The following is a 12,986-nucleotide window of genomic DNA, read 5'->3' as shown; positions in this document are numbered from 1 at the left end:
TGAAGATCAGATTATATATTATTGAAGGATACTGTATTAGTTGAGCCAAATTTAAGGGTGCAGAATAAGGTGAACAGGCTGGTCATGATTAAGTTACTAGGATAGATAGATCATACGGAGGCTGGTTGACTTTCCAATTACCCTTCAAAGGGCCTTTTACTTCCCACAAAGCAGGGGCATCGTGTGTGCTAAAGAAAAAACCAACCAACATGGTATAGCAATTATCCATAAGGTGTAAATTATAAACAATAAATGTCAAATATAAACAGGAATTTATTTCACGAAAGTGCAATACAAATTAATAAATTAATTTGTAATGGCGATCACCACATCACACCATCTGAACTAACAAATTCGATCACAATGGCCATTATTTAGGTAAACAAATCAATCCAATAACAACTATCACCAAGAAATACTACAATTGCGATAAGTCACGACATCAAACAATGAATGAAATCAAAGCAGGAATCACACCCAATAAAATGGGCAATTCACACATTAGCATGCTATCGCTATAACTAGGAAACCCAACACTACAAGTGAACAAATACATCTGTGACGAGGCAGGCGAGGAATGAGGATCTAAATGCAGCTTTAATGAAAACAAAAGATGAACAAAGTAACTCAGAATAAAACTAAACAAAACCACGGGAAACCAGGCACAGAACATGACAACACAGGAAAACTGACAAAGAAAACAGGGAAAACAAGGGCTTAAATACACAGGGTCAAACAAGGGAATGAGCAACACCTGAAACTACAAAGGACTACAAAACTAACAGGAAACAGGAACTAAACAAGAATTTCAATACAAAAGTCTAAGCAAAAAAACAGGGAATACATGACAACATCAACGCAGTGCATGTCATAAAGATCAAGTGTATTTCTCAATTAATGAATTAATAGAGAAATATATCCTTCATGGACTATCGGAAAAAAAAAACATGGAAAGACAAAACAAATTTCGCAAAAGACGCACACAAAGGAAAAGGAAGAAATGGCTTCCACGCTGTGCAGCGAATTCCATTAAAATGAGCTTGCCCGTGAACAGGTGCGCTCCCCTCTACTATGTCTGTAAAGCACCAAGCCCAGAGAATGCGCACATAATCACACGACCCGTAGTATGACTGAATCTACTTGACATATACTTTAGAATAAAACTTAATGTGTTAAATCACACATCGTCTTTTATAAACCCAAAATATATTTATAGAATTTAAAGTGTCTTTTGGCAATTATCAAACATATAATGTGGTTTTTAGGTGTTTATAATGATTGATTATAATAGATAAGATGCAAATGCGCTTGCTGGCTATGCGCGCCGCCATATTGTTTACATTGCAATGCAGCATGGGATTCTGAGTTCGTCATAGAAGCATAGAAGTTTCTAAAAAACTAGCCCTTCCGCTTTCCCAGCACCAGAAGTTGTTTAGAATGAATGATGTACGGAATGGGAGAAGGCTCGAGTGGACTGACTAGTTTGTATATTCTTTTTTGACGTCAGAAAACATGGCCGCATCGCTGCATCAAAACAGTGCGCTCCGATGGTAATGACTAAACTTTTATTTAGTGATAGTTTGAATGTTTGTAACATATAAAATAAAGATATTGTGATGTTGAAAAGACTAATTGAGCAGCTGGTTCATTATGATAGCCGCTTTAGTTCCTCTTTTGCTGGTAAACAGCAGCATGAATGCAGATTGCATGGGTTTGATCATACACCTCTAAGCCCAGCTTATTGTAATCACACCAGTTTGATCTAATGTGCGAAACTGTTAATACTTATTGTATTTTTTGGACAAAGTTTAATAAGTTAGCCATTTACAGAGTCTAAAGAAACATGGAGAGCTTTCTTGAAAAATCTTCAAAACATCATAACTTTTAAAAATCATAATTTTTAAGGACTTTTGAAACATTTTTAGCTTAAACTTACTAAATATTTTTATGAAAACACAGGGATGAATTGCAAACTCATAGAGGGCATAAAAAGGTGAGACAATCACAGGTATATGAGCATGTTATTGCAGGATATGTTTTCAAAAGAATAATCTAAAAGCACCCATTTTAAGCGATTTTAAATATTCAAGTACAGCAAATTCATTGCACAGTTTGCATAATTAGCTGCAAATATAAAAATCCAGCCTTTTACAATCGGTGTGGATTTCACTTAAAATCATGGCAAAGTACCAGAAAAAGTGTGGGGGACATGTCACCCTTGGAATTGGGCAAATTTATGTCATTACTTCGACAGCACTGAACCACAGCATGAGCAGATCTCTGCACCCTTAAGCCCAAAATATACTTCGATTTTGATGCGAACGCTTAGCATCTACGTACAGTCGAACACTAGCCTTTCAAAATCTACTTCACTTGACTGTGTGCACATACACAGACGGTTGGCGCATGTGAGCTACGACTGCTATGAGATACTGGACTATTTATCTTCAAGAGTTTTGACACATAAATTTGTCTTTATATTCCATCAGACTGGAAATACAGGTACTGTATCTCCAGACCTCCTCACACATGCACTCTAGACGTGCACATCCACTGTTGTTTCCACATTCGCCTCCTGTTGTTTACCGGCGATAACATCTTCTTCTAGCACTTCTTTGTGAAAGCAACTGCTCCATTGTGAGTGTTGCCACCTTGTGGATCCATTTATTAGTGCAAATAACTCCAGGCGCATGCACATACTGCACGTTCAGAGTATGCACAGATAGAAAAATTGGGCCACACGCGTTTAGTGTTCGAGCACTCTGTTGATGACGAATTTGCATTACCCATCCTGTACGCAGTCACCTAGTGTTCGCGTCTGACCGAAGTGTACTTTGGGACACTTTTTTTTTTACTGCAAGTTACTTCAAAGAATACTATGGATTTACCATGTCCAAAATATTAGAACATGTTAGAAAATGTTATCAGTAGACCAGTCATGCTGTCTAATGATTTGCTGATCCATGTATTTATCCACTGACTAACAAAATTCCTGGAGGACCAACAATGTAGGGATGAAGTTATCAAATTATTTTTGTGAAATATTTATTTGAGCTGGTCATAAATAATGACTTTTTATCAAAACAGTAAAATAACCTAATCCTTAACCTAATAATTGTATTCATTTTTTCCACTTTGTGACTTCACAACAAGGACATCTGTGCAGTGCACCCCCACTACCCGAAACTGTCCTCAACAAAGTGACGGCTGTACTGCCACCCAATTCCATTACAACATTTGTTAGTCCTCTGTTAGCATTAGGCTTATTTGTTTCCTATTATTGTGAGAGAATTTAGACACATTCATGAACATTTTTAACTTAAAATTTATAATAAATGTCTCTCAACATGTATGGTCACATATCCGTCTGTTTAAATGTACATTATGAGGACTCTGGAGGCCTGTGTGCAGAGTTGGTAAATGTGTTCCTACTAAATGACTTCCCTGCCTTTTGATTTTATCACTGAATAATTATTTTCTTTTTCACAGTGCTGAAAATAAGAAATTGACCTGAATTGAAAGAGTATCAACTAATTAAAAAGCATGCACAGTTTAGCACTCACACAGCACAAGAAGCAAATTGGCGCCCTCTTGCGGCTGATATTATTGCAATATGTTATTGTTATTGCTTATAATCTGCCACCAGAGGGCGCCAAAGCCTATAAAAACAACATCACTTGTACCGTAGCTCTCGTAGCTCAAAGGTTTCTATTATCCTCGCAGGCTGCCAAGCAAAAATTAACTTGATCAGCTGATCATCGTATTCTAACTTGTTATGGATCTTGTGATGGACCGTCAATGATTGACGTGCACTGTCATATTGTGTGTGTGTGTGTGTGTGTGTGTGTGTGTGTGCGCGTGCGTGTGAGTGCGTGTATATTGTCCAATGGTGCAGACTCGGCTAAATGATCAAGATAGAGGGATACTGCACCCAAAAATTAACATTTTGTCATCATTTACTCACACTCATGTTATTCTAAACCCATATGACGTTCTTTTTTCCCCCGTGGAACACAAAAGGAGATGTTAAGAAGAATATTAGCCTCAGCCACCATTCACTTTGTTGGTTGGTTTGAAACCCTATTAAGTACGCCTAAATAATAAATACAACAGTAGAAAATGAGTAACGGCAAGATCTATTCTCAAGAACAGTAACTATTTTGCAGTGATATAAACATCATCAAGTAGTACTGTTGAATATAAATAAAGGGCATTCTAATCCACTATAAAGAGGCAAACTAATCAGAGTAGATACTAAACATCACTGAATAACAAGGTTAAACATTTGTTTAATAAGAGGCTGTATTTGTATTTAGAGTACAGTCTAATAAATTTCTCTTCGTTCAAGACACCAGCAGCACTCGACTGCCTCAGAAAGTTCAAGCATGGTTGGACCTTCAGATAACTAATGTGAGGTCAACATGAGGTCTCTTCCACTTTAACACATGCTTTCATTATTATAAGACAGTGATTCATATCAATAACAGATTCTGCTGCAGACAGAAATGTAACTTTACCAAGGAACGCCCACAGAGACCTGAGGTGCTTTACAAATCTTCCCCCTATGTCTGAAAATAACACTCATAACAACCCTCAACTCCCACCACCACAAAGCAAGATATGAGCTAAACATAGGGCCTGCCCATTCCTGTCAAGTTAAAGTTTCCACAACAGACAACTGCTGCAAACAGAAAGAGAGAGACGTCTTTAGGTATGATGAGAACAGCTTCAAAGAAGACTACTGTATGCTGTTTGTCACAAACTAATAGGTATCTACAGTACCAGTAGATTTTGTGTTACATGGTGCCTTAAGCATGAAGTTGTTAAAGGTTGCAAAAGCCCAAGTGAACTTAAAGATTTTGTGGAGAAGTAAATATAGCAGAAACGATTAAGTACTTTCTACATTGAATTAGTTGGTTTAAGCATGAACTTATAATTATTAAATAAATTCTCCATTTTTACTTAATTCAAACATGTAAAAATTTATGCTCTAGCTTATAAGTAAATATTATTTATAGGATTGTTTGTTATTTTTACAATGTGTCATCATGTATCAATCCTAAAATAGAAAACCTTGTCATATTTATTCGCTAATTTGAGTAAATTTTACTGGTGAATGAAAAAAGTTAAATTTATTCAGCTTTTCGAAGCTGGTGTCCCAGCATGCACCGTGCGTGCACAGGTTTTGATGTTAATTCTGTTTCCAGTAATGCAAGATGACACTGTCTAATAGATTACATAACATGCTTGAAGCTTCCCTGTGGAAGGCTTCTGTATGTCAAGTGGTACATGATTGAACTTGTGTTTATAAGTAATGTTCAAAATGTGAAATGTTCCAGTAAAATTTAAATGTTACTATTGTTTTTAAGTATCATGTACATCAGTTTTGTAAGTGAAAGTTACTGTTTTAACAAAATTAAGTTACATTTTCTCACTTTAATCAATATTATGTCGTGAAGTTAATTCGATTTTACTTAATTTGATACCATTGAAAGTTACTAAAAATGTGAGCAAAACCTATCCATCCATCCATTCACCCATCTACTGTATCTGTACTGCTGCATTCCAATTTGCATTGTCCCTACGCAGTGCTTACTGCTGCCTACTTACTAAGCATGATACATCTGTTGAAGTTCACTTCACTTAAGAAAGTGCGTGCCAATCAGCCAATAGTGTCTTGCAAAATGGACTTCACACAGTATTCAGCCATTTTATGTGAGATTCCAGTCCGAAGGGAGCGTACATGTTCAGTTGGAGGGGCACTCCAAATAGCATAAGGAATAAGTGTAGACTGATATATCACTTCATAGGATGTGAAGAGGGAATATTAACCACCAATCATTGCGAACCATCAGAGTACTGACATAGTTTGAGACGCTGGCATTTTTACTTAGCTTAATTGACCTCTATGCAGTTGTGCGTGAATGTAAAGCATACGAGATGTGACCATTACATACATTTTCATGACAATAGGTCCTATAACGGATAAGAAGACACACATATTATAAATAACCAAACACATTTATTTTCCCCGTCTGTATTAATTGAACAAACAGAGTGTCCCGCCCACAACTCATGGCATTGGTTGAGTCAATGTTATTGTCTAGAGCAAGATGGGTCACAAACAGAGGAATTTTCATAGCGCCACAGAGACAGTGTTTACAGTTTTTGAGAAAATTAACCTACAAATGGCTTACTTATATTTGTCATTGCATATTACGCTGGGATAAGAGAAAGTAATTTGACACAGAAACAGTTATACTCTTAGAAGAAAATGTTCCATATAGAACCCTAAATGGTTCTATCGCTCACTTCATATTTGGAACCCCTAAAAAGTTCTACAGTATACAGAACACTTTTAATGGTTCTATCAAAAGAATGTCCCATTGCTCGTCACAGCTGCTTAACGTAGAAAACATAACTTTTATTGCATGTCGTTTGCTGTCTAAGTAAGACACAGTGTGACTGTAGCTACCTTCTGCTCCATCTCTCTGTTTGATGGAGGACTCCACTGAAATGCATCGATTCTTCCACTACAAACTCTTCAGACATGTTTGTAAGTTCTGTTCTCTGTGTGCAGCTATGTACTGGTTTTTGTTGTTAATATCGCTGATGGTCCTGTTGAAGCGAAACAAAATGAGTTTTCGCTTGAACGCCTCATCTCACGTGCTGTGTAACTACTGTTGATCTTGTGAAAAGAGCTCTAAAGCTCGCGTGCAGACTCATGAACATGCACAGGAGAATAACGCTCAGTGAACATTTTCACTAAATAATACATTAGATTTTTCGCACCAAACCTTATGGTAAACTTTCTTAACAATCATGAGTCTCATGGAATAATTTATTAGACTTCTGTATTATAATTTTGTGTCCAGTTGAAGCTTGAAGAGGTGGTCACAATAAACTGCCATTGTATGACATCACTGAGCACAAATTTTTTTCACAATTCCTCCCTTTGTGTTACGAAAAAGAAAGAATGTCATATAGGGTAATAACATCACAGAGGTGAGTAAATAATTACTGAATTTTCATTTTTGGGTGAACTAATCCTTTAAAATTTGAAATAGGATGCTTGCGTGTTTTGATCACTCGCTCGAGTTAAGGTGGATTTACAAGGGACGCGGTGGGCGGCAGGCTTTGCTTATGATCTTGCCGTATTTTGCGTTTTCTATTCGCATGAGAAGCGGTGCGAAACACGCCAGTAGAAGTGCAATAATGGCACACACTGCTTCAGCTCAGTTACTGCGTCTATGAGGCGATTACTGTAAATATTGTATAAGTTTTCATGTAAGTGATTGCACTTAAATAAAATGGCATTTATTTTTTCATAAAATGTTTTATAACTATAAATATTGTAATAAGCTATTTTTTATATTAAACGTGCAATATGTAACAATGTTCATATAATATTCGCCTTTTTCTTTGCCAGTGTTTGTAAAGCAACTTAAAAAAATGAGCCCTTCCTGGACTTCCTAGGTTGCCTATTAAAGCCTGTAGACTGATTTTCATGCGAAGGGAGCGGGTTGCTTTTGCTGGGAAAATCCAAAGGATGTGACGTTTATGCGCGCTCCCGATAGCCTTGCCTCATTGCATCTCTTCTGCTATTCAACAACAACAACAAACCGCAACACTAAGTAAGGTTATCTTAGAGATGGAATCCAGCAAACATCCGGCTCCCAGCACAACACCGACTCCTACACAAACTCAGAGTAAGCCAAAAAAAAATAAAAAAATTATCTACTGAATCCCGTCTGGCTAAGCGGAAACGTGATAGTGGTCAAGCGAAAACTAGAGTGAACATCAGCAGGGCATTTGATTCCTGGAGAGACCTTCGTTCGGTTTTGGGGATCAAAACCGACCCTGGATTGGTATTCTTCTTATTGGACAGGTAAGCTTACATAAATGCAAGCATGTGAAATATAGTGCCTTAAGGACTGATCTGTGTAATTTTAGCTAACTTGATCTTGCCTGCACAGTAACTGTCATAAACAATGTTAATCTGTAATTATTCAGCAAGGTAAACTACAATAACACATGAAATGAATGCTAGACAATGTTCAAGATAATGCAAAAAGACCTATTCATTAGTGTAACGTAACTTGGTTATACAGAAAATATATACATTCTATTGTTATAAAACAATAGCGCATCGATATATCAAAATGACAGTTGTGATGGAATCACATCAATACTGAATTGTGTCAACATATTTATAATGTACAGTCTATTTTATAAACAGTCATTATCCACCAAATTTAGTTAAGCTATTAATAAAGCTGGCTAGCTAGCTAATGCTGACATAGGCTATCGTATAAATGCAGTCAATGTATCATGCAAAGAAAAGTGATTACTTCAAACTACAGTCTCGTCAGACCTATATACACACTTTGTTTTAGCCCTGTCCCAGCACTGGAAAGTCAAATATAATATACAGTCTCAAAGTTTGTAGTAAAACAATCATAACTGTGTAATTTTAATTATGCTACCTCATCTGTCAGTGTGTGCATGAGAGCGAGCACGAGCTACAGGTAGCTGGCTGCAGTTCACTTAACGGCCACAGGTGTCATTAATAAAAAGGGTTTCTGAAACTTACACACTGCAACTTTAAGGCAAAATTATAATATCAAGGCTAAACAATGTACAGTAATTATAAATATTGATGGCATCTTGCCACCTTCTCCACATTTGATGAGTTCCGCATTTTTTTTAATGACTAAAGAAACAGACTGTATGTTACTTCATATTTTTATTAGCAAATTGGTATAGCATAAATAACATCACATCAATAATTAAAATGGGAGGGCTACAAATGAACATTCAAAATCCACAAAACACCCTGCCAATAACCCGCCTGGGCAATTGTATTTTCTGTTTATCTAAAGTTGATGTTTCAGACACCTGCTGCAGAAGAGAAAATTAAGGTAGGCCTATACGGTCCATGGCTCATTTGTATAGGCCTACATTGCACAGTCGTCTGTTTTCCAAATATAAGCTATACATGTTTCCATAGTCTAATTTCACCTGGTACACCGACTAGTCCACTCACAGCTTATTTTTTGGCTGGGGGAGAGCGTGCTCTACATTGGGGCCCAAGCTGTTGAGATGCTGAAGCAGTAAGTCTCTGTACTGGCATAACAGAGCCTCTGATTGTGCCAGTAATAGCCAATCATCGAGGTAGTTCATGATGCATACGCCGCTCAGTCTCAGAGGGGCGAGAACCGCATCGATGCACTTCGTGAATGTGCGAGGAGCCAGAGACATTCCGGAGGGCAGGACTTTGAATTGATACGCTGTTCCCTCGAACGTGAATCTCAAAAACATCCTGTGATGTCGTACAATTTGGATATGAAAGCACACATCCTTCAGATCTATCGACGCAAACCAATCGTGTGGGCATACATGCGATAAGATCAATTTCTGAGTAATCACTTTGAATGGGCGCTTTATAAGTGCGCGATTTAAATGTCTCAGATCCAGGATTGGCTGAAGTCCGCCGTCTTTCTTTGGGACAAGAAAATAACGGCTGTAAAACCCCTTTTGCGCTTGACAATTTGGCACAATCTCTATCGCGATTTTCACGATGAGATTGTGTATTTCGGCTCGTAACACAGGCACATCTTCGGACGAAACTGTGGAAGACAGAACGCTGTTGAAACAGGGTGGCCGGCATTCAAATTTGATTTTTTTTTCGCTTTAGCGTTGCGCCTGTCAGGATCGCTTCCGCTGCGCAGGGGGGTTCCTCCCTTCGGCGCGAGGTGGGCACTGGTATGGCTGCTTCCTTCTGTGCCACAGCTTGCGTGGCCTCACTGGTGGCTCGGCGGGGGCAGGTGCTGGCGCTGAGTTATCGGGCATGGGTCTTTTAGCTGGGCGCTGGCTTGAGACAGAGTGGGGGCGAGCCGTCTGCGCTATGCTCTGTTTGGGCATAAAATGTTTTATAGCTTGCGACTGCTGCTGAGTCACGATGTAATGCTCAGCAAACTTACTGCGCCGCCAAAGAGACCGGCTGGAGACACTGGTGCATTCAACAGAGATGCTTTCTCTCTGTCACTCATCTCCATGAGGGTCAGCCATATATGCCACTCCAGAATGACCAGGTTGCCCATGAACTTACCGATGGCCTGCGCCGTGACTTTCGTGGCGTGCAGCGCTAAGTCTGTAGAGGCCTGTAGCTCTTTGAAAGTCTCCCGATCAATACGGAATAACTGGAGCACTGCCACTGTGTGGAGTGCTGATCCAGCTTGTCCTGCTGCCAAGTAGGCTTTTCCCGCCAGTGTGGATGCCATCTACACGGCATAGAAGAATGTATGGTGCGTGATTTCCACACCCTGTTACTCATAGTGCACAGATGTGCCGCTACTGCCTCCTCCACAGGGGGTAGTTGGGCATAGTCGTTCTTTTCCGCATGGTCCACTTTCGTGAGAACGGCGTTACTGCGCATGCACGCTGAGAAGGGCACGTACCAGGACTTAGATAGTTCGCTTTGCACTTCGGGGAAAAACGGGGCAGATCTGTGGGACGTGGCCGCTTGATGCCGTCCGGGCTGCAAGAACCACTCATCAAGGCGAGACTGCCCAGATTCCTCTGGGGGAGACCACTCGAGGTTGAGTTGTTCTACCGCCCTTGCAAGGACGCGAAGCATCTCCCTGTCAGTGGCGCATACACGGTCCTCGCCCTCCCTGGGGGGAGGGGCGGTAGCATCATCCACTGACCACTCGCCTGATGCAGCAAGAGACATGACATAGTCATTATCATCCTTACCATCCTGAGCGTCAGATCCACCAAACAAGACAAGGCCGTATGCTCCTTCAGAGGGCCGGAGCTCGTCTCGCACATAGCGTATTGGGAAACATGCGCTTCGTGGAAATTGAGGGGCTCATGGGGCTTGTGCTGGCACGAAATCCACCTCAAATTCATCCTGCTCGACCTCGCGGCCCCACCGTGCCTCCTCGTGTGAATACTTGGATATCACAGAAGAGGCGGGTGAGAGGGCGCGAGAGGCTGAATCGTTCCTCAGAACGAGGGCGATTCGTGAGCGAAGCGACTTGAGACTCATGTCCTCACAGTGAGGACAGTCTGTCTCTATAAGAGCTGACTCTGCGAAGGCGCGGCCCAGACAGAAAACGCAGCTCTCATGCTTGTCTGATGACAGGAAGTGGCTCTTTTAGATATATATAAATATATAAATATATTTATATTTATATAATTTATATTTATATCACACAAAGTACAATTGTTTTTAAAAGGATACTCTACACCTACCGACGTGCTGCGGAGAATCAGGATGCTGAGGCCCGTTCACCAGCGAAGCGTCAAGCGGCAAGGCGGAGAGATGTTTGCCGGAGCACTGCAGGGGAGCGGAGAGTCTTCTCGCTGCCGTGAAGATTCCTTCTGCTGACTCGTGTGTATCGACGGTGAAGGGTAGAGGGCTTCGAGACAAGAGATGATCGCTGTCTTGAAGGAAGAAATTCTGAGGAAATGGTGTCTGTGCACCTGTTTTTATAGCGGTCAGTTTCGTGCCAAAACAGGCGGGGTTCAAACACCATAGCCAATATTAGAATATTGGCATTATTGTAGAGAGGTTTCAAATAGGTTGTGTATGAAGGCACTCCCCATATGCATAACTAAGCAATGTCTAGTGTACTGAGTCGTAAGGGAACAGCGCTACATGCTCAAGTTGTTTGCTGTTTATGATAAACACATTTTTTGCATCTTTTGTTGAATTATGAGTCAAGAATAGACTATACCACATACTTTATATTAATACTAAGATAAACCATGTCGTCTAAAAGAGAAAGAACATTGGATCTGATCATCTGTCATGTAGCCTTTACTAATCAAACCCAAAGCTGTAGAAGTACATTGTAAAAGTTTTATTTTTCTGCAGTATGAAATGCAAATGCAAAAATAATGTAGTGTGTTCAAAACTATTTATAAATAAAACTTTCAATAGTTTAATTTATGCATAAATATACATACATACATACATTAAGCAATTGTCAACCTGAAGAACCATTTAGTGCAAAAAGGGTTATTTTACCTGCAAATCTTTGTAAATAGAACCTTTTTGGCATAAAGGGATCTGTGGAGCTGAGTAAAGAACACTAGAGTTCTATATAGAACCCCAAAGAACCTTTTTTTAAGAAGTGTACACTTCAGCTTTAAACAGCACATAAAGTAGACAGTATTTTCATGTGAATCATTGTTCTTTTCTCATCGTTGGTCGGGATGGAACAATCACAGTCACCTCGACCTAAAATCACAAAAATATTAACATAAGTTTAAAAAGATTGCTGGTGTGAATTTCCATGGCAGGTACCAATTCTTGGAATTAATACTCTTTAGTGTCCAAATGTATCCAGTAAGACAAAAACATCTTGTGATTTGAATGTGTCTCAATAGATGACTCAGCTTTCTGAGCCTTGTACCCCTTTTAGGAAGACTTTTTTTTTTCTCTCTCTCTTAGGGAATTGTAAACTAGCAAAATGAAAGCAAGTGACAACATATCAACAATTCTTTCACAGCATACTTACAAATATTTTCTAGGAGGTTATGTTTGATTGGCTGGAGACAAAGTTTCTCTCATTACCTGTCATTTAGGTTATAAGAAGTCAGTTTTTTTTTTGTTCATGTAATATTGCTTATTTTATTAATTTGATTCTTTTTTAATTTTAAATATAAATATGTGAAGAAAAAAATAAATGTAGTTTTAATTTCAGCATTATGAGATTAAAAGTCATAATTATTAGATTTAAAGTCATATTTATACTAAATTATTTTATGGCATATAAAGTCAAAATTATAAGACTAAAGGCAATATTTATTAGATACTAAATCATAATTATGACATAAATAATCAAAGTATGACATAGTAAGTCATAATTGAAATTAAAATATATGTATTTGATAAAAAAATCACAATTTTAAGATACTAATCTAATAATTGTGAATTTGTATTTCATAATTATGATTTACTATCTCATAATTTT

Source organism: Myxocyprinus asiaticus, chromosome 16 (assembly GCF_019703515.2).
Source record: "Myxocyprinus asiaticus isolate MX2 ecotype Aquarium Trade chromosome 16, UBuf_Myxa_2, whole genome shotgun sequence".
NCBI classification, from domain to species: Eukaryota; Metazoa; Chordata; class Actinopteri; order Cypriniformes; family Catostomidae; genus Myxocyprinus; species Myxocyprinus asiaticus.
This window is presented reverse-complemented; position numbering follows the sequence as displayed.